The 23,218-nt window shown below is 41.1% G+C and overlaps 1 long non-coding RNA gene across 1 annotated transcript in view; it reads left to right on the top strand.

The window, feature by feature from the left end:
• The window catches only part of LOC138364592 (uncharacterized), a 45,832-nt gene extending 34,913 nt beyond the window's left edge, over nucleotides 1-10,919 (top strand). The window contains exon 3 of the long non-coding RNA XR_011228461.1: nucleotides 8,966-10,919. This is a non-coding gene — a long non-coding RNA (uncharacterized lncRNA). The remainder of the gene's footprint in view (nucleotides 1-8,965) is intronic.
• Nucleotides 10,920-23,218: the final 12,299 nt, after the last annotated feature.

The following is a 23,218-nucleotide window of genomic DNA, read 5'->3' as shown; positions in this document are numbered from 1 at the left end:
ATGTTGCAGGAGTTATCTCCACTGAGCTATAGAGAAAAAACATTTCAATAAAGGAATATATATATATATATATATATATATATATATATATATATATATATATATATATATATATATATATATATATATATATATATATATATATATATATATATATATATATATTGGTGTATACTGGCAGCAGGTTTTCTTTCAAACATGTTTCATTGAATATGACCGCATATTCTGTATTTATTATTTTCTGGTTTAGGGCTTCTATCCCTCTGACTATTTTCTTAGCATCAGGGCTTAATTGGAATAGGAGTTCAATTAAGCCCTGATGCTAAGAAAATAGTTAGAGGGATAGAAGCCCTAAACCAGAAAATAATAAATACAGAATATGCGGTCATATTCAATGAAACATATATATATATATATATATATATATATATATATATATATATATATATATATATATATATATATATGTCGTACCTAGTAGCCAGAACTCACTTTTCAGCCTACTATTCAAGGCCCGATTTGCCTAATAAGCCAAGTTTTCCTGAATTAATATATTTACTATAATTTTTTTCTTATGAAATGATAAAGCAACCCTTTTCTCTATGTATGAGGTCAACTTTTTTTTATTGGAGTTAAAATTAACGTAGATATATGACCGAACCTAACCAACCCTACCTAACCAAACCTAACCTATATTTATAGGTAAGGTTAGGTTAGGTAGCCAAAAAAAGCTAGGTTAGGTTAGGTTAGGTAGGTTAGGTAGACGAAAAAACATTAATTCATGAAAACTTGGCTTATTAGGCAAATCGGGCCTTGAATAGTAGGCTGAGAAGTGCGTTCTGGCTATTAGGTACGACATATATATATATATATATATATATATATATATATATATATATATATATATGTCGTACCTAATAGCCAGAACGCACTTCTCAGCCTACTATTCAAGGCCCGATTTGCCTAATAAGCCAAGTTTTCATGAATTAATGTTTTTTCGTCTACCTAACCTACCTAACCTAACCTAACCTAGCTTTTTTTGGCTACCTAACCTAACCTTACCTATAAATATAGGTTAGGTTAGGTTAGGTAGGGTTGGTTAGGTTCGGTCATATATCTACGTTAATTTTAACTCCAATAAAAAAAAATTGACCTCATACATAGAGAAAAGGGTTGCTTTATCATTTCATAAGAAAAAAATTATAGTAAATATATTAATTCAGGAAAACTTGGCTTATTAGGCAAATCGGGCCTTGAATAGTAGGCTGAGAAGTGAGTTCTGGCTACTAGGTACGACATATATATATATATATATATATATATATATATATATATATATATATATATATATATATATATATATATATATATATATATATATATGTCGTACCTAGTAGCCAGAACTCACTTTTCAGCCTACAATGCAAGGCCCGATTTGCCTAATAAGCCAAGTTTTCATGAATTAATATATTTTCTCTATTTTTTTTCTTATGAAATGATAAAGCAACCCATTTCATTATGTAAGAGGTCAATTTTTTTTTATTGGAGTTAAAATTAACGTAGATATATGACCGAACCTAACCAACCCTACCTAACCTAACCTAACCTATCTTTATAGGTTAGGTTAGGTTAGGTAGCCGAAAAAGTTAGGTTAGGTTAGGTTAGGTAGGTTAGGTAGTCGAAAAGCAATTAATTCATGAAAACTTGGCTTATTAGGCAAATCGGGCCTTGCATAGTAGGCTCAGAAGTGAGTTCTGGCTACTAGGTACGACATATATATATATATATATATATATATATATATATATATATATATATATATATATATATATATATATATATATATATATATTTATATATTAGTATATTTTGGTAGCAGTCTTTCCTGTAGACATATATTATTAAATATGACCGAAAAAGTAAGATTAATAATTCTAACACGAATTTTCTCAATCTTTCGTACATTACGCTTCACTGTTGGAGGTAAATCAAAAATCACTTCTCCAAAATTCATTTTTATTTCTAGTCTGACGCGACACGGGCGCGTTTCGTAAAACATATTACATTTTCAAAGACTTCACAAATACACAACTGATTAGAACTTACGTATCTCTGATTTTATATCTACATTTGAGTGAGGTGGGAGGGGTGATGTGGCATTAACACAAGACAGAACAAGAGGGGATATTAATAGGGTATTAAAAGTATCAACACAAGACAGAACAGAAACAATGGGTATTGAATAGAAGTGTTTGTAGAAAGCCTATTGGTCCATATTTCTTGATGCTTCTATATTGGAGCGGAGTCTTGAGGTGGGTAGAATATAGTTGTGCAATAATTGGCTGTTGATTGCTGGTGTTGACTTCTTGATGTGTAGTGCCTCGCAAACGTCAAGCCGCCTGCTATCGCTGTATCTATCGATGATTTCTGTGTTGTTTACTAGGATTTCTCTGGCGATGGTTTGGTTATGGGAAGAGATTATATGTTCCTTATTGGAGCCCTGTTGCTTATGCATCGTTAAACGCCTAGAAAGAGATGTTGTTGTCTTGCCTATATACTGGGTTTTTTGGAGCTTACAGTTCCCAAGTGGGCATTTGAAGGCATAGACGACGTTAGTCTCTTTTAAAGCGTTCTGTTTTGTGGCTGGAGAGTTTCTCATGAGTAGGCTGGCCGTTTTTCTGGTTTTATAGTAAATCGTCAGTTGTATCCTCTGATTTTTGTCTGTAGGGATAACGTTTCTATTAACAATATCTTTCAGGACCCTTTCCTCCGTTTTATGAGCTGTGGAAAAGAAGTTCCTGTAAAATAGTCTAATAGGGGGTATAGGTGTTGTGTTAGTTGTCTCTTCAGAGGTTGCATGGCTTTTCACTTTCCTTCTTATGATGCCTTCGATGAAACCATTGGAGAAGCCGTTATTGACTAGGACCTGCCTTACCCTACAGAGTTCTTCGTCGACTTGCTTCCATTCTGAGCTGTGGCTGAGAGCACGGTCGACGTATGCGTTAACAACACTCCTCTTGTACCTGTCAGGGCAGTCACTGTTGGCATTTAGGCACATTCCTATGTTTGTTTCCTTAGTGTAGACTGCAGTGTGGAAACCTCCGCCCTTTTCCATGACTGTTACATCTAGAAAAGGCAGCTTCCCATCCTTTTCCGTCTCGTAAGTGAAACGCAGCACGGAACTCTGCTCAAATGCCTCCTTCAGCTCCTGCAGATGTCTGACATCAGGTACCTGTGTAAAAATGTCGTCAACATACCTGCAGTATATGGCCGGTTTCAAGTTCATGTCGACTAAGACTTTTTGCTCGATGGTACCCATGTAGAAGTTTGCAAACAGGACACCTAGGGGAGAACCCATGGCGACCCCATCTACTTGCTTATACATGTGCCCATCCGGGCTCAAGAAGGGTGCCTCTTTAGTACAAGCTTGGAGTAGTTTCCTCAGAATACTTTCTGGCATGTCAAGAGGAGTACAGGCTGGATCACGATACACTCTGTCGGCTATCATTCCGATTGTCTCGTCCACAGGTACGTTGGTAAACAGCGATTCTACGTCCAACGAGGCTCTTATCTCTGTGGCCCGTGTGCCCCGCAGTAAGTCCACAAATTCCTTTGGAGACTTCAGGCTGAAGGCGCAAGGAACATAAGGAGTCAGCAGGCCGTTGAGTCGCTTCGCCAGTCTGTACGTGGGTGTGGGTATCTGGCTAATGATTGGCCGAAGTGGGTTTCCAGGCTTGTGCGTCTTGACATTTCCATACGCATATCCAGGTTTATATTCCCCAATGATCTTTGGCAGGTGGAGTCCGGATTTCTTGGCGTTCACAGTTTCGATCAGTTTGTTGACCTTTGCTTTTAATTCGGCTGTAGTGTCCTTCGTTACCCTTTGGAACTTAGTTTGGTCAGAGAGTATGATGTTCATTTTCGCCAGATATTCGTCTTTTTTCAGAATGACATATATTGGCGACTTGTCACCTCTCCTGACAACAATCTCCTTGTTCTCACGAAGGCTTTTAGCTGCCGCTTTAAGCTCGGGGGACAGTATGGTGCTTCTGTAGTTGCCTCGATTCTTTCCTCCTTCTGCAATAAGTTCTGCTTGTAAGGTATCTTTGGTAGTGACCTTCTTTTGTGTCTCGAGGTCGAATATGTCGTCCAACAGAATTTCCAACTCTACTTTCCGGGCCATTAGACTATTTTACAGGAACTTCTTTTCCACAGCTCATAAAACGGAGGAAAGGGTCCTGAAAGATATTGTTAATAGAAACGTTATCCCTACAGACAAAAATCAGAGGATACAACTGACGATTTACTATAAAACCAGAAAAACGGCCAGCCTACTCATGAGAAACTCTCCAGACACAAAACAGAACGCTTTAAAAGAGACTAACATCGTCTATGCCTTCAAATGCCCACTTGGGGACTGTAAGCTCCAAAAAACCCAGTATATAGGCAAGACAACAACATCTCTTTCTAGGCGTTTAACGATGCATAAGCAACAGGGCTCCATTAAGGAACATATAATCTCTTCCCATAACCAAACCATCGCCAGAGAAATCCTAGTAAACAACACAGAAATCATCGATAGATACAGCGATAGCAGGCGGCTTGACGTTTGCGAGGCACTACACATCAAGAAGTCAACACCAGCAATCAACAGCCAATTATTGCACAACTATATTCTACCCACCTCAAGACTCCGCTCCAATATAGAAGCATCAAGAAATATGGACCAATAGGCTTTCTACAAACACTTCTATTCAATACCCATTGTTTCTGTTCTGTCTTGTGTTGATACTTTTAATACCCTATTAATATCCCCTCTTGTTCTGTCTTGTGTTAATGCCACATCACCCCTCCCACCTCACTCAAATGTAGATATAAAATCAGAGATACGTAAGTTCTAATCAGTTGTGTATTTGTGAAGTCTTTGAAAATGTAATAAGTTTTACGAAACGCGCCCGTGTCGCGTCAGACTAGAAATAAAAATGAATTTTGGAGAAGTGATTTTTGATTTACCTCCAACAGTGAAGTGTAATGTACGAAAGATTGAGAAAATTCGTGTTAGAATTATTAATCTTACTTTTTCGGTCATATTTAATAATATATATATATATATATATATATATATATATATATATATATATATATATATATATATATATATATATATATATATATATATATTTATATATATATATATATATATATATATATATATATATGTATATATATATATATATATATTTATATATATATATATATATATATATATATATATATATATATTTATATATATATATATATATATATATATATATATATATATATATATATATATATATATATATATATATATTGTGACGGTAAAGCGTTGGTGTTCGGCTGTTTCAAAAGCTAGGGGCAGGGCTTCGTCACATTAGAGAAAAAAAAAAGAGAAAAGCTGGAACTTTCATCTGTGGTAAGGTAATGGGAAGACACACAAAACACAAGTAAAATAACAATGAAATTTTAATTACTTTAGAAAAACAAGACATGAATACAGTAAGCACATAAAATATAAAAGACAAGTCAACAAACAAAATAATATGAATAATCACTGGCAAATGAAAAGTTACGTTAAGACAAGTGAGTTACAGTGATAGCAAAATAAATATGAATGGAGCTGGAATATTGGCTTCGAGCTGCCACCTCCCTTAGTACACAAAAGCCAAGGCTTAGTCTACCAGCGAGAGATGTCAACTGCAAGGAGCACTGAGATATTCTGACAATACTGGGCCACTGCAGCCCAGACATCAACTTGTGGCGGAGGGCGGAGGGCAGGTGCGACGGGATACCAGCCAATCAGCGACAGGCAGGCAAAGGACAAGCAGTTAGGTGGTTACGGCGGTGGTAGCTAGCAGGTGTGCCGGTGTGCTGGATACGTTTTGCTCTCTGGGCAAAATGTTTTGGAGATATTTGGTGGACGTATCTTCTATATTATCTTTTATTTTTACGTACTTTGTAGGGAAGAGCAGGCTCAATCTCTCTTGAAAGAGAGTATCGTCACAATATATATATATATATATATATATATATATATATATATATATATATATATATATATATATATATATATATATATATATATATATATAAATATATATATTTCAATATGACCGAAAAAGTAAGATTAATAATTCTAACACGAATTTTCTCTATCTTTCTTATGTTTCTTTTCACTGTTGATGGTAATTCAAAGATCAATTCTCCAAAATTCATTTTTATTTCTAGTCTGACGCGACACTTGAGCGCGTTTCGTAAAACTTATTACATTTTCAAAGACTTTAGTTTACAACCACAACTGAAACTGAATAGAGCTTACACATCTTCGAAAAAGTCATAATATTCGCTGTAAGGTCAACATAATTATGCAAACACGAACATGAGGTGTTGCAATCTCCATGGCTTGTTAGTAAATATAAAATCATCGTAACTAGCATGAAAAAGAACATTATAAACCACAGAAGAATGTGAACCACTTTCTATGAGCCCTTCGACTGAGCAATGAACCTCAAGTGTTCGTTTTCCCTCCCTATTCCACCAGCAATAATTATAGGGACTCGGTTTTGAAGTTATATAAAAAAATTATGGGTTGATGGTGTTATAGGGAATCAAACTGACGAAGACTTATGGTGTACTGAGGCAAGAAAAAGATCTGAACCTACTAACAATAGTCAAAATTCGCCCTTTACTGTCCTGATTTGTTAGAAATAAAATAAAATAAAATGAACAATCCAGGAAATAGGTAGTAGTCACAGCTTTTAATTTTTTTTAGCATATTTCAAAACATTTAACAAAATTCGCAGCCTATAAAAAAATTTAACGTTAAAATAAATCCGCGTGGGTGTTGTAGAGAGTGGACAATGTGATCCACATAGTAGACTTGGAGCAAGGACTGGGAAGGCATCAAAAAGATGCAATATACCAAGAAGAAATTAAGTGAAACTGTAGGTTATCTCACAACCCATCCTCCTGTTTAGATAGTATACCTATTGTGACGGTCGTTAGTAGTTAGAATTCGTACCTTCTTAGCTTTTAGATAGTAGTATACTGACTAGTAAGGCATTATTTTAAAATAAGTGAAGCTAAAACACAAACATAAATATTTCGAGACCAAGTATAGCACACATATGCACTATATTAGGCGTAAGATATCGTGTATTAGGCCTAGGGAGGTTAAGATTGGTTGGTCTAGTTTGTCAAAGCAACATAAGTAAAAGAATAGATTTCCGGTTTGTCCAACTCAATGGTTCAGATTTCTACGTTCTAATTTCTTTGTACGTCGGTATATATACTACGGTCCTCATCGTTACTATTGACTCTAGGCACGGAATAAACACCACCATGTGACGAAATTGTAAAAAAATAAATATTATTATTAATTACTATTTGTAGAGACCATCTCTCCCAACAACTTCCCATTGAAGAGGTTCTCTTTTGACTGTGTGTTGATGATGAGGGATGTGCTTAGGTCTTTTTAATATAAATTATTTTTTATATAAAAATTCTTTAGAATAATACATAGAAGTGCACTCCAAGAGGTTCCAAGTTTTCCTTAGCAAACAGCTCTTCGTACAAAGGATTCTTTGGTGTTATGAACAATTTTACAATCAAAGGTTTGCTCAGGTCTTGCTAACAAAAACATCGATTTGATGCTAAAAGTTCTTTGAAAAACACACAAAAAACAATAAAATACATAACATATATGAGCATTCATGAATGATTTAAAGATAACTAATTAGAAAAATGCCTGAAATCAAAAAGCCCGATAAAAATTAATTTAATCCCAAAATCCGAACGCGTTGAATTTGCCAAAATCAAATCAGAGCAAATTAAAATTCCTGTTCATCACATCGATATAGAAAGCTTGACTTACTTAGTATTTTCTCCCCCCACACCCCACCCCTCATCCCCCCAAAACATAAACCAACTAAATTTGTTTAAAAACTGATCAAATTTCCCTGCCTGCAAAAAAATCTACATCATATTACACCAGATTGTCAGTAAATATAAAAAAATAAGAAAATCTATTTAATAAATACAGGGATACACACCCCTGGAGAGGTTTACCCGGGTATAGTCCTGGACTAAATTATAGTTGGTAGTTGGTCAGTAAACCATTGTGGTGGCCATAATGACCAATTGTGTTGGCCACCACAACATAACCTATAGTAGAGGCCACATAGTGCCATTCTCTATCTTAAGCCCAACACCAAACCCCCCAAAACGTTGTAAAACGAATGTATATATGGTTTTTTTAATTATGTTTTCACTCGTTTTCACGAGGACAGTACGCCTGTGTATATATAATTTTTCTTTAGGCCTGTATCGAGTTCCTCTCCGTGGTCGAATTACTGATTTTCTTTAAGATGCTACCCACAACAGTTGGCTTTCTCCCGGGCACCTAATTTACTGCTAGGTGAGCAGAGGGATTAGGCGAAAGAAAACGTGCTAAACCATTTCTATCCTCTGCTGGAATCGAACCCTGGATCCCTGAGTGTGAGTTAAGAATGACGCCTACTGCGAGGGAGCTGTAGGGATTATCCTCATATCCACATATCCGTACTCATTATCCTAATATCCTTTTCATGTACTATATACTATATATTGAACCTTACCTGGCATAACCAAATCTAACCTAACCTAACCTTACTATATCAAACGTCGCCTAACAAAATCAAACAAATCAAACCTGATCCTTACCTATCCTAACGTAACCTAATCTACAGAGATTCAAATATAGACCTTCCATTTTCCTAGTATGGTTCCTAGATAGACTTTCCCTTTCCCTAGTATCATATCTAGATATATCTTCCTTTCCCTAGTATGGTAACTAGATTAACCTCCCATTTCCTGAGCATGAACACTAGATAGACCTTCCATTTCCTTAGTATAGTCACTAGATAAACCTTCACTTTTCCTTCGATAGATGGAGCCTGCCGCTTAAAATGAGAGACAACAGCTCAGGTGAGGAGAAGATTGAATCCAGTCATGCAGATAATTAAGCTGTCTGGAGCGAGTTCCTCTAACTTGTGAGGAGTGATGCCGAGTGAAAGGAAAGTGAATCTTGCGCTCCTTCAATAAAGTTAAGATCACGGAAGACTGAGATCGTTGTCGTCGAGGGCATCTCGACAGTAAAAAGGAATCTTAGACTCTTATAACTTGTTTTAATATATAACTTTCTTTTTTGAAATACGAATGACATGTCCCAGTAATGTTTATAAGTTTGTATTTGTTTTGTTTTAAAATTAAGTACTTGTTGAATTATTGAGTAATTTGCTGTTTAATGCGTTTTAAAAATATTTTACAGAAAGATTACACTAAAATGTATGTTAAAAGTTTGCAATTTATATTTTTGACCATAATAATGAAATAAATTCACGTTTGATTTTTCCAGATAATTTTGAGCAGTTTCTTAAGGGCTATGTAATAAATTTTCTGAGGGATAGTTGAAGAGAGAGAGAGAGCGAGAGAGAGAGAGAGAGAGAGAGAGAGAGAGAGAGAGAGAGAGAGAGAGAAAGAGATAGAGAGAGAGAGAGAGAGAGAGAGAGAGAGAGAGAGAGAGAGAGAGAGAGAGAGAGAGAGAGAGAGAGAGAGAGAGAGAGAGAGAGAGAGAGAGAGAGAGAGAGAGACAGACAGACAGAGAGAGAGAGAGAGAGAGAGAGAGAGAGAGAGAGAACGCTCAGAGAGCCTGTCTGAGCGTTCTGAATGGTTCACACTCTCTTTCATTTTCACCTTGAGTCACTGCTAGTGGAACTAAACTCCACTCCCCCTTACTGCAAGTGCCATCAGTGAGAGTGAGTAGCACTCTCATTCACTCTCACTGGCACCAGTGGCACTCTCACTGTGTTGCTGACTTTAATGTTTTCGTTACTTCTCTTTTTTCACCTTTGTAAAATTATCAGTGATTAACCTCGATCATGAAAGTCATAGTCTCGCTACTGACAGCTAAATCTTTGCTCCTGACAGCTTAAGCTTTACTCCTGACAGCTAAAGCCTTGCTCCTTGACGGAGGCATAAAGACAGTTGACAGCCATCTGGGGAGTCACAGTAAAACACATTTATCAATAAAGGCGTCTCAGTAAGACTCCCAAGAAGGGCAGAATTTTTTGCATTCATGAAGGAAGTGAATTATAAATCCTCATTGAGAGGGATTTCTGTGCCAAAGAACGCAATTCAGAAATAACACGACCATTGCCGGAAATACCAAATGCCAGGGAAATGCGCTGAATACGTCGCTTTCAAGCGAGCCTTTAGTTCAGCCACTCAGAAAATCAGATCGGCCAAAAGGCTTTTACGAACCAGCTTAGCTCAGAAAAAATAAAATAAAAAAGGGTACTATTTTTCCTTCCTTGCCCCAGCCAGTGAAAAATATTAAATGAATTTCAGTTCCATTAATGGTGGTTAATCGCGTGTAAAGTGAACTATGTAGCATTAATATGTTGAGACGTGTAATGACGTCTGATGTGTCAGGTGTTGATGAAGCCGAGTGCTCGCAGGTGTTTACATGATGTTGTGTGTTGAATACTGACGTCTCAAGATGGTAAATATGTGTTGATTGGTAGACTCTAGACGAGCATTCTGACACTGGAGGTAAGACAACTTCCACATCAATTTCATCTTGGCAGTAATCATCATCTAAGCTGTAGTCATCATCAGTATAGTCATCAAAATACCCTTTTCACTTGTCAAGCTCACATCGCTGCCGTGTCAATAAGGTCCAAGAGGGTGAGGGCTGAAACAGTTGAAATACGACTTCCCAGCTGTGTCAGTAAAGTATATATGTATTGACTGGATGGCTTCCTCTTCCTTACTGACATTACCACGGTCAGGCAGCTGTCAGCTGGACTACAGGGCGCTGTCTGCGGGACTACAGGTACCTGTCTGCGGGACTACAGGCAGCTGTCTGCGGGAATACAGGCAGCTGCCAGCTGGACTACGGGCAGCTGTCTGCAGGACTACAGGCAGCTGCCTGCGGGCCTACAGGCAGCTGTCAGCTGGATTACAGGCAGCTGTCTGCAGGACTACAGGCAGCTGCCTACGGGACTACAGGTAGCTGTCTGCGGGACTACAGGCAGCTGTCTGCGGGATCACAGGTAGCTGTCTGCGAGACTACAGGTAGCTGTCTGCGGGAATACAGGCAGCTGTGTGTGGGACTACAGGCAGCTGTCTGCAGGACTACAGGCAGCTATCTACGGGACTACAGGCAGCTGTCTACGGGACTACTGGCAGCTTTCTGCGGGACTACAGGCAGCTGTCTGCGAGACCCTTTCGAATAGGAACTGTATGTTCAAGCAAACAAGCCAATGGGAGCCTTTATCGTCACTAGCAGAAGCGTGAACGAGCAGCAGCAACTAAACAGCACCAAGCTGTGAGTCCCAGGGATATACTCGAGGTTATGTACCGTGGAATTCCATCCAGTTGAAGAGGAATACCGTCACATTCTAAACTACAACAACGACAACGTTCCCTCTGGAAAGAGAACAGGCCGACCCGCGTCCTGTAGGCGAGGGGACTAAAGCTGTATTGATCATTATGTTTGGAATCGACTATTGGCTTATGCAAAGTGATTTGCCTTTTTTGCATTAAAACAATAGGACAGTGAATTAAGGTTAAGGGTAAAATTATTAATTTTCTCTTTATTGAATTGCGAGCACCTTCGATTAACCTAGTTCTTTCCTAAATTGCGTTGTGGTCTTAATGATGATGACACAGGATACATAGTATCAATCCTGTGTTGTTCAAACAATGATGAATTTGCGAACTCGCTTTCTTGCGATCCTAGTGCCCCCTAAGAGTATCCCAGCGTCCTTGGATCTTGCGCGATCCCAGCGTCCCTTGGCCCTTGGGGTATCCCAGCATCCCTTGGCCCTAGGGGTACCCAGCGTCCCTTGGCCCTAGGGGTATCCCAGCCTCCCTCGGTTCTAGGGGTATCCTAGCGTACCTTGGCCGTAAGGGGTATCGTAGCGTCCCTCGGCCCTAGGGGAATCCTAGCGTTCCTCGGCCCTAGAGGATTCCAGTGCCTGACGTTTCTGCTGGCAGAAACAGAGTGTTTCTGTCAGTAGACAGAGTGTCTACTAACTGGTGGGACTTGTGGCTCTCTCCGGCTACCAATAAACGTCTTGACCTGACAAAGTTTGAAAGTTAGGATCCAAATGGCAGCTATATATTCTACCAGCTAGGATCCAGGATGGGTAAGGGTGGGGGTGAGGGTGAAGTGAGGGATGGGAGTGTAAGTGTGATAGAATATGAGTGTGTGTGTTAGAATGAGGTGTGAGTGTGTTAGAATGAGGTGTGAGTGTGTTAGAATGTGGTGTGTGTGTGTTTTAATGAGGTGTGAGTGTGTGAGAGGGTCTGATGACGGTGAGGTGAGGTAGTAGCAAGGGTTTATGAGAGGGGGACGAATGAGGAAGGGAGTAGTGAGGTTGTGTGAATATGAGAGTTGAATTATACCACCTGAGATAAACGCCATTATTATTACATCTTAAGTATTACTTACCATTTTATCTATCAAATTACGCCATTATGAGAAGAATATGACCCGGTGCAATATGTAGCAGGCTCGATGAAAGAGAGAATTGGGAGAGGACAAGGCAGTAAAAGGATGAGAAGAGAGAGAGAGAGAGAGAGAGAGAGAGAGAGAGAGAGAGAGAGAGAGATAGAGAGAGAGAGAGAGAGAGAGAGAGAGAGAGAGAGAGAGAGATAGAGAGAGAGAGAGAGAGAGAGAGAGAGAGAGAGAGAGAGAGAGAGAGAGAGAGAGAGAGAGAGAGAGAGAGAGAGAGAGAGAGAGAGAGAGAGAGATAGAGAGAGAGAGAGAGAGAGAGAGAGAGATAGAGAGAGAGAGAGAGAGAGAGAGAGAGAGAGAGAGAGAGAGAGAGAGAGAGAGAGAGAGAGAGAGAGAGAGAGAGAGAGAGAGAGAGAGAGAGAGAGAGAGATAGAGAGAGAGAGAGAGAGAGAACGCTCAGAGAGCCTTTCTGAGCGTTCTGAATGGTTCACACTCTCTCTCTTTCATTTTCACCTTGAGTCACTGCTAGTGGAACTAAACTCCACTCCCCCTTATGGCAAGTGTCATCAGTGAGAGTGAATAGCACTCTCATTCACTCTCACTGGCACCGGTGGCACTCTCACTGTGTTGCTGACTTTAATGTTTTCGTTACTTTTCTTTCTTCACCTTTGTAAAATTATCAGTGATTAACCTCGATCATGAAAGTTATAGTCTCGCTACTGACAGCTAAATCTTTGCTCCTGACAGCTTAAGCTTTACTCCTGACAGCTAAAGCCTTGCTCCTTGACGGAGGCATAAAGACAGTTGACAGCCATCTGGGGAGTCACGATAAAACACATTTATCAATAAAGACGTCTCAGTAAAACTCCCAAGAAGGGCAGAATTTTTTGCATTCATGAAGGAAGTGAATTATAAATCCTCATTGAGAGGGATTTCTGTGCCAAAGAACGCAATTCAGAAATAACACGACCATTGCCGGAAATACCAAATGCCAGGGAAATGCGCTGAATACGTCGCTTTCAAGCGAGCCTTTAGTTCAGCCACTCAGAAAATCAGATCGGTCAAAAGGCTTTTAAGAACCAGCTTAGCTCAGAAAAAATAAAATAAAAAAAGGGTACTATTTTTTCCTTCCTTGCCCTAGCCAGTAAAAAATATTGATTGAATTTCAGTTCCATTAATGGTGGTTAATCGCGTGTAAAGTGAACTATGTAGCATTAATATGTTGAGACGTGTAATGACGTCTGATGTGTCAGGTGATCATGAAGCCGAGTGCTCGCAGGTGTTTACATGATGTTGTGTGTTGAATACTGACGTCTCAAGATGGTAAATATGTGTTGATTGGTAGACTCTGGACGAGCATTCTGACACTGGAGGTAAGACAATTTTCACATCAATTTCATCTTGGCAGTAATCATCATCTAAGCTGTAGTCATCATCAGTAGTCATCAAAATACCCTTTTCACTTGTCAAGCTCACATCGCTGCCGTGTCAATAAGGTCCAAGAGGGTGAGGGCTGAAACAGTTGAAATACGACTTCCCAGCCGTGTCAGTAAAGTATATATGTATTGACTGGATGGCTTCCTCTTCCTTACTGACATTACCACGGTCAGGCAGCTGTCAGTTGGACTACAGGCAGCTGTCTGCGGGACCACAGGTAGCTGTCTGCGGGACTACAGGCAGCTGTCTGCGGGACCACAGGTAGCTGTCTGCGGGACCACAGGCAGCTGTCTGCGGAACTACAGGCACTTGTCTACGAGACTACAGGCAGCTGTCTGCGGGACTACAGGCGGCTGTCTGTGGGACTACAGGCAGCTGTCTGTGGGACTACAGGCAGTTGTCTACGGGACTACAGGCAGCTGTCTGTGGGACTACAGGCAGCTGTCTACGGGACTACAGGCAGTTGTCTACGGGACTACAGGCAGCTGTCTACGGGACTACAGGCAGCTGTCTACGGGACTACAGGCAGCTGTCTACAGAACTACAGGCAGCTGTCTGCGGGACAACAGGCAGCTATCTACGGGACTACAGGTAGCTATCTACGGGACTACAGGCAGCTGTCTACAGGACTACAGGCAGCTGTCTGTGGGACTACAGGCAGCTATCTACGGGACTACAGGCAGCTGTCTACGGGACTACAGGCAGCTGTCTGTGGGACTACAGGCAGCTATCAACGGGACTACAGGCAGCTGTCTGTGGGACTACAGGCAGCTGTCTGTGGGACTACATGCAGCTATCTACGGGACTACAGGCAGCTGTCTACGGGACTACAGGCAGCTGTCTGTGGGGCTACATGCAGTTGTCTACGGGACTACAGGCAGCTGTCTGTGGGGCTACAGGCAGCTGTCTGTGGGAATACAGGCAGCTGTCTGTGGGACTACAGGCAGCTATCTACGGGATTACAGGCAGCTGTCTACGGGACTACAGGCAGCTGTCTACGGGACTACAGGCAGCTATCTACGGGCCTACAGGCAGCTGTCTGTGGGACTACAGGCAGCTATCTACGGGATTACAGGCAGCTGTCTACGGGACTACAGGCAGCTGTCTACGGGACTACAGGCAGCTATCTACGGGCCTACAGGCAGCTGTCTACAGGACTACAGGTAGCTATCTACGGGACTACAGGCAGCTGACTACAGGACTACAGGCAGCTGTCTGTGGGACTACAGGCAGTTGTCTACGGGACTACAGGCAGCTGTCTACAGGCAGCTGTCTACGGGACTACAGGCAGCTGTCTACGGGACTACAGGCAGCTGTCTGTGGGACTACAGGCAGCTGTCTGCGGGACTACAGGCAGCTGTCTGCGGGACAACAGGCAGCTGTCTACAGGACTACAGGCAGCTGTCTTCGGGACTACAGGCAGCTGTCTGCGGGACTACAGGCAGCTGTCTGCGGGACAACAGGCAGCTGTCTACAGGACTACAGGCAGCTGTCTGCGGGACTACAGGCAGCTGTCTGCGGGACTCCAGGCATCTGTCTACGGGACTACAGGCAGCTGTCTGCGGGACTACAGGCAGCTGTCTGCGGGACTACAGGTAGCTGTCTACGGGACTACAGGCAGCTGTCTGCGGGACTACAGGCAGCTGTCTACGGGACTACAGGCAGCTGTCTACAGGACTACAGGCAGCTGTCTGTGGGATTACAGGCAGCTGTCTACGGGACTACGGTCAGCTGTCTGCGGGACTACAGGTAGCTGTCTACGGGACTACAGGCAGCTGTCTACGGGACTACAGGCAGCTGTCTACAGGACTAGAGGCAGCTGTCTGTGGGACTACAGGCAGCTGTCTACGGGACTACGGTCAGCTGTCTGCGGGACTACAGGTAGCTGTCTACGGGACTACGGTCAGCTGTCTGCGGGACTACAGGTAGCTGTCTACGGGACTACAGGCAGCTGTCTGCGGGACTACAGGCAGCTGTCTACGGGACTACAGGCAGCTGTCTACAGGACTACAGGTAGCTGTCTACGGGACTACAGGCAGCTGTCTGCGGGACTACAGGCAGCTGTCTGCGGGACTACAGGCAGCTGTCTGCGGGACTACAGGCAGCTGTCTGCGGGACAACAGGCAGCTGTCTACAGGACTACAGGCAGCTGTCTGCGGGACTACAGGCAGCTGTCTGCGGGACAACAGGCAGCTGTCTACAGGACTACAGGCAGCTGTCTACGGGACTACTGGCAGCTTGCTGCGGGACTACAGGCAGCTGTCTGCGGGACTACAGGCAGCTGTCTGCGACACCCTTTCGAATAGGAACTGCATGTTCAAGCAAACAAGCGAATGGGAGCCTTTATCGTCACTAGCAGAAGCGTGAACGAGCAGCAGCAACTAAACAGCACCAAGCTGTGAGTCCCAGGGATATACTCGAGGTTATGTACCGTGGAATTCCATCCAGTTGAAGAGGAATACCGTCACATTCTAAACTACAACAACGACAACGTTCCCTCTGGAAAGAGAACAGGCCGACCCGCGTCCTGTAGGCGAGGGGACTAAAGCTGTATTGATCATTATGTTTGGTATCGACTATTGGCTTATGCAAAGTGATTTGCCTTTTTTCATTAAAACAATAGGACAGTGAATTAAGGTTAAGGGTAAAATTATTAATTTTCTCTTTATTGAATTGCGAGCACCTTCGATTAACCTAGTTCTTTCCTAAATTGCCTTGTGGTCTTATTGATGATGACACAGGATTCATAGTATCAATCCTGTGTTGTTCAAACAATGATGAATTTACGAACTCGCTTTCTTGCGATCCTTGTGCCCCCTAAGAGTATCCCAGCGTCCTTGGATCTTGCGCGATCCCAGCGTCCCTTGGCCCTAGGGGTATCCCAGCATCCCTCGGTCCTAGGGGTATCCTAGCGTCCCTTGGCCCTAAGCGGTATCCTAGCGTCCCTCAGCCCTAAGGGGTATCCTAGCGTTCCTCGGCCATAGGGGATATCCAGGTGTTTCTCGGCCCTAGGGGAATCCTAGCGTCCCTCGGCCCTAGGGGATTCCAGTGCCTGACGTTTCTGCTGGCAGAAACAGAGTGTCTCTGTCAGTAGACAGAGTGTCTACTAACTGGTGGGACTTGTGGCTCTCTCCAGCTACCAATAAACGTCTTGACCTGACAAAGTTTGAAAGTTAGGAGCCAAATGGCAGCTATATATTCTACCAGCTAGGATCCAGGATGGGTAAGGGTGGGGGTGTGGGTGAAGTGAGGGATGGGAGTGTAAGTGTGATAGAATATGAGTGTGTGTTAGAATGAGGTGTGAGTGTGTTAGAATGTGGTGTGTGTTAGAATGTGGTGTGTGTGTGTTTGAATGAGGTGCGAGTATGTGAGAGGGTCTGATGACGGTGAGGTGAGGTAGTAGCAAGGGTTTATGAGAAGGGGACGAATGAGGAAGGGAGTAGTGAGGTTGTGTGAATATGAGAGTTGAATTATACCACCTGAGATAAATGCCATTATTATTACAACTTAAGTATTACTTACCATTTTATCTATCAAATTACGCCATTATGAGAAGAATATGACCCGGTGCAATATGTAGCAGGCTCGTTGAAAGAGAGAATTGGGAGAGGACGAGGCAGTAAAAGGATGAGAAGAGAGAGAGAGAGAGAGAGAGAAAGAAAGAGAGAGAGAGAGAGAGAGAGAGAGAGAGAGAGAGAGAGAGAGAGAGAGAGAGAGAGAGAGAGAGAGAGAGAGAGAGAGAGAGAGAGAGAGAGAGAGTATATATATATATATTTATATATATTTATATATATATATATATATATATATATATATATATATATATATATATATATATATATATATATATATATATATATAAATATTCTTGACGTTTGCGAGGCACTACACATTAAGAAGTCAACATCAGCAATCAACAGCCAATTAATGCACAACTATATTCTACCCACCTCAAGACTCCGCTCCAACATAGAAGCATCAAGAAATATGGACCAATAGGCTTTCTACAATCACTTCTATTCAATACCCATTGTTTCGTGTTCTGTCTTGTGTTGATGAAATTAATACCCTATTAAATACCACCTCACCCCATCCACCTCACTCAAATGTAGATATAAACAAATCGGAGATGTATAAGTTCTATTCAGTTGTGTATGTGTAAACTAAAGTCTTTGAAAATGTAATAAGTTTTACGAAACGCGCTCAAGTGTTGCGTCAGACTAGAAATAAAAATGAATTTTGGAGAATTGATTTTTGAATTACCACCAACAGTGAAAAGAAATGTTCGAAAGATAGAGAAAATTCGTGTTAGAATTATTAATCTTACTTTTTCGGTCATATTTAATAATATATATATATATATATATATATATATATATATATATATATATATATATATAACTTTTTAGACACTCAACCCACCAGGGGACTCGAACACTGGCCAACAAGGTGGCAGTTGCATGCTGTATCCACTACGCTATACTTCAAAGCCATAAGAGAGGTAGGAATTCTGGGGTATTTAACCAACCAGAATTCCAATCCTCTCCCAGGCGATGAGATAGTGTGGGACCTCGGATGCTCTTTCATCGGTTCCTGTTATATGGGAAAACTCAGTGCCAAATGCTTAATGCACAGACTACCCTATTCCAGCAGCTGAAGTTTATAACTTTTTAGACACTCAACCCACCAGGGGACTCGAACACTGGCCAACAAGGTGGCAGTTGCATGCTGTATCCACTACGCTATACTTCAAAGCCATAAGAGAGGTAGGAATTCTGGGGTATTTAACCAACCAGAATTCCAATCCTCTCCCAGGCGATGAGATAGTGTGGGACCTCGGATGCTCTTTCATCGGTTCCTGTTATATGGGAAAACTCAGTGCCAAATGCTTAATGCACAGACTACCCTATTCCAGTAGCTGAAGTTTATAACTCTTTAGACACTCAACCCACCAGGGGACTCGAACACTGGCCAACAAGGTGGCAGTTGCATGCTGTATCCACTACGCTATACTTCAAAGCCATAAGAGAATATATATATATATATATATATATATATATATATATATATATATATATATATATATATATATATATATATATATATATATATATATATATATATATATATATATATATATATATATATATATATATATATATATATATATATATATATATATATATATATTGGTGTATACTGGCAGCAGGTTTTCTTTCAAACATGTTTCATTGAATATGACCGCATATTCTGTATTTATTATTTTCTGGTTTAGGGCTTCTATCCCTCTAACTATTTTCTTAGCATCAGGGCTTAATTGGAATAGGAGTTCTCCAAAACTCATTTTCGTACTTTTAAGGTGAAGAAAAGAAGTGATTTACTATAGAGTGTATTACACTTATTTGTATAATTTGCACGACGTTTCGAACCTCCATGGTTCATTCTCAAGTGAACAATCTTACAATACTAGTTGATTTTATACCCGCATTAGGTTAGGTGATAATACAATGAAGGTGAAAAACATGGGGGGATACATAAGGGATAAACATAGGGGCTGCAGAAGGCTTATTGGCCCATACGAGGCATCTCCTATCTAAACACAAAGATTAATCCAGTGTAATTGGCCTGTTATGTTGGACATTGTCTTCTGTGTTGGCATCGATATGTTCTTGTCTTGTCCTTAGTCTCATGGTGGGTAGAGTAAATAGTTCCGTGATTTGGGTGTTCATGGTAGGTCGCTCTATTCTTATGTGAATTGCCTCAAGAATTTGTAATCTTCTTGAATCTTGGGTTTTGTCTATTATGCAAGTATTCTTGTTCAACATTTCTCTTGTTAGAGTAATGTCATGGGCTTGTCTCATGTGATTCCTAGGGGCACCAGATTGAAGATGGCATGTCAAACGCCTTGTCAGCTTGGTCGACGTCATACCTATGTACTTACATTGAAGGTTACATCCTTCGTGGGGGCAAGTGTACATGTATACAACGCTTGACTGCTGTAGAGGGTTCTCCGTCGGCTTCGGGCTGTTTTTGATAAGGAGTTCGGAAGTCTTCTTGGTTTTGTAGAATATTATCAGGTTTATGTTTTGGTTAGGAGTAGTGCTTTTTACTCCTTTACGGATTATTTCTTTCATTATTCTTTCCTCTTTTATATGTTCACTGTGCATGGTTGATTTGTAATATAATTTTATTGGGGGTGTTGTGGTTTCTGTTCTAGGTTCTGAATTATACCAACGGTCCAAGTGTCTTCTTATAGCAGCGTTTATTTCCGCGTTGCTATATCCGTTGTTCACCAATACCTGAGTTACTCTTTCAAACTCTCTACTCACGTTGCTCCATTCAGAGCAGTGGGTAAGCGCTCGACGAATATAAGCATTGAGAACACTGGCTTTGTATCTTTGGGGGCACTCACTTCTACCGTTCAGGCATAATCCTATGTTGGTGGGCTTGGTATATACGTTGGTGCTTAATGAGGTTCCTGTTTTTGTTATTAGTACATCCAAGAATGGCAGACTGTTATTTTCACTATTTTCATGTGTAAATCGGAGTACTGACTCTCTCTCTAGGTGTCTTTTTAGGTCAATTAGTTCATCTGAGTCTTTTACTATTACGAATATGTCATCTACATAACGGCAGTATACAGTTGGTTTTTGTCTGCTACTGAAGACCCTATCTTCGATGGTTCCCATATAAAAATTAGCAAATAAAACTCCTAAGGGGGAGCCCATTGCTACTCCGTCTATCTGTAAATACATGTCTCCTTGTGGACTGATGAAAGGGGCTTCCTTTGTACATGCTTCGAGAAGACTTTTCAAGTGTGGCTCAGGTATGTCTAATTTTGACCATCGAAGATAGGGTCTTCAGTAGCAGACAAAAACCAACTGTATACTGCCGTTATGTAGATGACATATTCGTAATAGTAAAAGACTCAGATGAACTAATTGACCTAAAAAGACACCTAGAGAGAGAGTCAGTACTCCGATTTACACATGAAAATAGTGAAAATAACTATTAATAACTATAGTGAAGAACTATTAATACCACCTTTTGTTCTGTCTTGTGTTGATGAAATTAATACCCTATTAATGCCACATCTTGTTCTGTCTTGTGTTAATGCCACATCACCCCTTCCACCTCACTCAAATGTAGATATAAAATCGGAGATGCGTAAGTTCTATTCAGTTGTGTATTTGTGAACTAAAGTCTTTGAAAATGTAATAAGTTTTACGAAACGCGCTCGTGTCGCGTCAGACTAGAAATAAAAATGAGTTTTGGAGAATTGATTTTTGATTTACCTCCAACAGTGAAAAGAAATGTACGAAAGATTGAGAAAATTCGTGTTAGAATTATTAATCTTACTTTTTCGGTCATATTTAATAATATATATATATATATATATATATATATATATATATATATATATATATATATATATATATATATACAACTTTAGAACACTTTCCCACCAGGAGACTCGAACCCTAGCCAGCACAGAAGCCTTCCAGCAACTGGCATAACAGGTACGCCTTAACCCTCTGCACCACCGCTCAGACCCTTAAAAGAGATGGTAATTTCGGAGTATTTAAATCCCCCAAAGATCAACACCTCCCAAGAGCACCAGAGCAAGTGAGGGGTCATTTAGACGTTAATTTCATCAAGTCCCTGTTAATATGGGAAGACACAGTGTCTCTGCTTAAGGCACAACTCTCCTAAACACGAGAGTTAAGTATACAACTTTAGAACACTTTCCCACCAGGAGACTCGAACCCTAGCCAGCACAGAAGCCTTCCAGCAACTGGCATAACAGGTACGCCTTAACCCTCTGCACCACCGCTCAGACCCTTAAAAGAGATGGTAATTTCGGAGTATTTAAATCCCCCAAAGATCAACACCTCCCAAGAGCACCAGAGCAAGTGAGGGGTCATTTAGACGTTAATTTCATCAAGTCCCTGTTAATATGGGAAGACACAGTGTCTCTGCTTAAGGCACAACTCTCCTAAACACGAGAGTTAAGTATACAACTTTAGAACACTTTCCCACCAGGAGACTCGAACCCTAGCCAGCACAGAAGCCTTCCAGCAACTGGCATAACAGGTACGCCTTAACCCTCTGCACCACCGCTCAGACCCTTAAAAGAGATGGTAATTTCGGAGTATTTAAATCCCCCAAAGATCAACACCTCCCAAGAGCACCAGAGCAAGTGAGGGGTCATTTAGACGTTAATTTCATCAAGTCCCTGTTAATACGGGAAGACACAGTGTCTCTGCTTAAGGCACAACTCTCCTAAACACGAGTGTTAAGTATACAACTTTAGAACACTTTCCCACCAGGAGACTCGAACCCTAGCCAGCACAGAAGCCTTCCAGCAACTGGCATAACAGGTACGCCTTAACCCTCTGCACCACCGCTCAGACCCTTAAAAGAGATGGTAATTTCGGAGTATTTAAATCCCCCAAAGATCAACACCTCCCAAGAGCACCAGAGCAAGTGAGGGGTCATTTAGACGTTAATTTCATCAAGTCCCTGTTAATATGGGAAGACACAGTGTCTCTGCTTAAGGCACAACTCTCCTAAACACGAGAGTTAAGTATACAACTTTAGAACACTTTCCCACCAGGAGACTCGAACCCTAGCCAGCACAGAAGCCTTCCAGCAACTGGCATAACAGGTACGCCTTAACCCTCTGCACCACCGCTCAGACCCTTAAAAGAGATGGTAATTTCGGAGTATTTAAATCCCCCAAAGATCAACACCTCCCAAGAGCACCAGAGCAAGTGAGGGGTCATTTAGACGTTAATTTCATCAAGTCCCGGTTAATATGGGAAGACACAGTGTCTCTGCTTAAGGCACAACTCTCCTAAACACGAGAGTTAAGTATACAACTTTAGAACACTTTCCCACCAGGAGACTCGAACCCTAGCCAGCACAGAAGCCTTCCAGCAACTGGCATAACAGGTACGCCTTAACCCTCTGCACCACCGCTCAGACCCTTAAAAGAGATGGTAATTTCGGAGTATTTAAATCCCCCAAAGATCAACACCTCCCAAGAGCACCAGAGCAAGTGAGGGGTCATTTAGACGTTAATTTCATCAAGTCCCTGTTAATATGGGAAGACACAGTGTCTCTGCTTAAGGCACAACTCTCCTAAACACGAGAGTTAAGTATACAACTTTAGAACACTTTCCCACCAGGAGACTCGAACCCTAGCCAGCACAGAAGCCTTCCAGCAACTGGCATAAC

This window comes from Procambarus clarkii, chromosome 14, assembly GCF_040958095.1.
Source record: "Procambarus clarkii isolate CNS0578487 chromosome 14, FALCON_Pclarkii_2.0, whole genome shotgun sequence".
NCBI classification, from domain to species: Eukaryota; Metazoa; Arthropoda; class Malacostraca; order Decapoda; family Cambaridae; genus Procambarus; species Procambarus clarkii.
The sequence above is the reverse complement of the archived record's forward strand: the minus strand, read 5'-3'. Positions and strand labels throughout refer to the sequence as shown.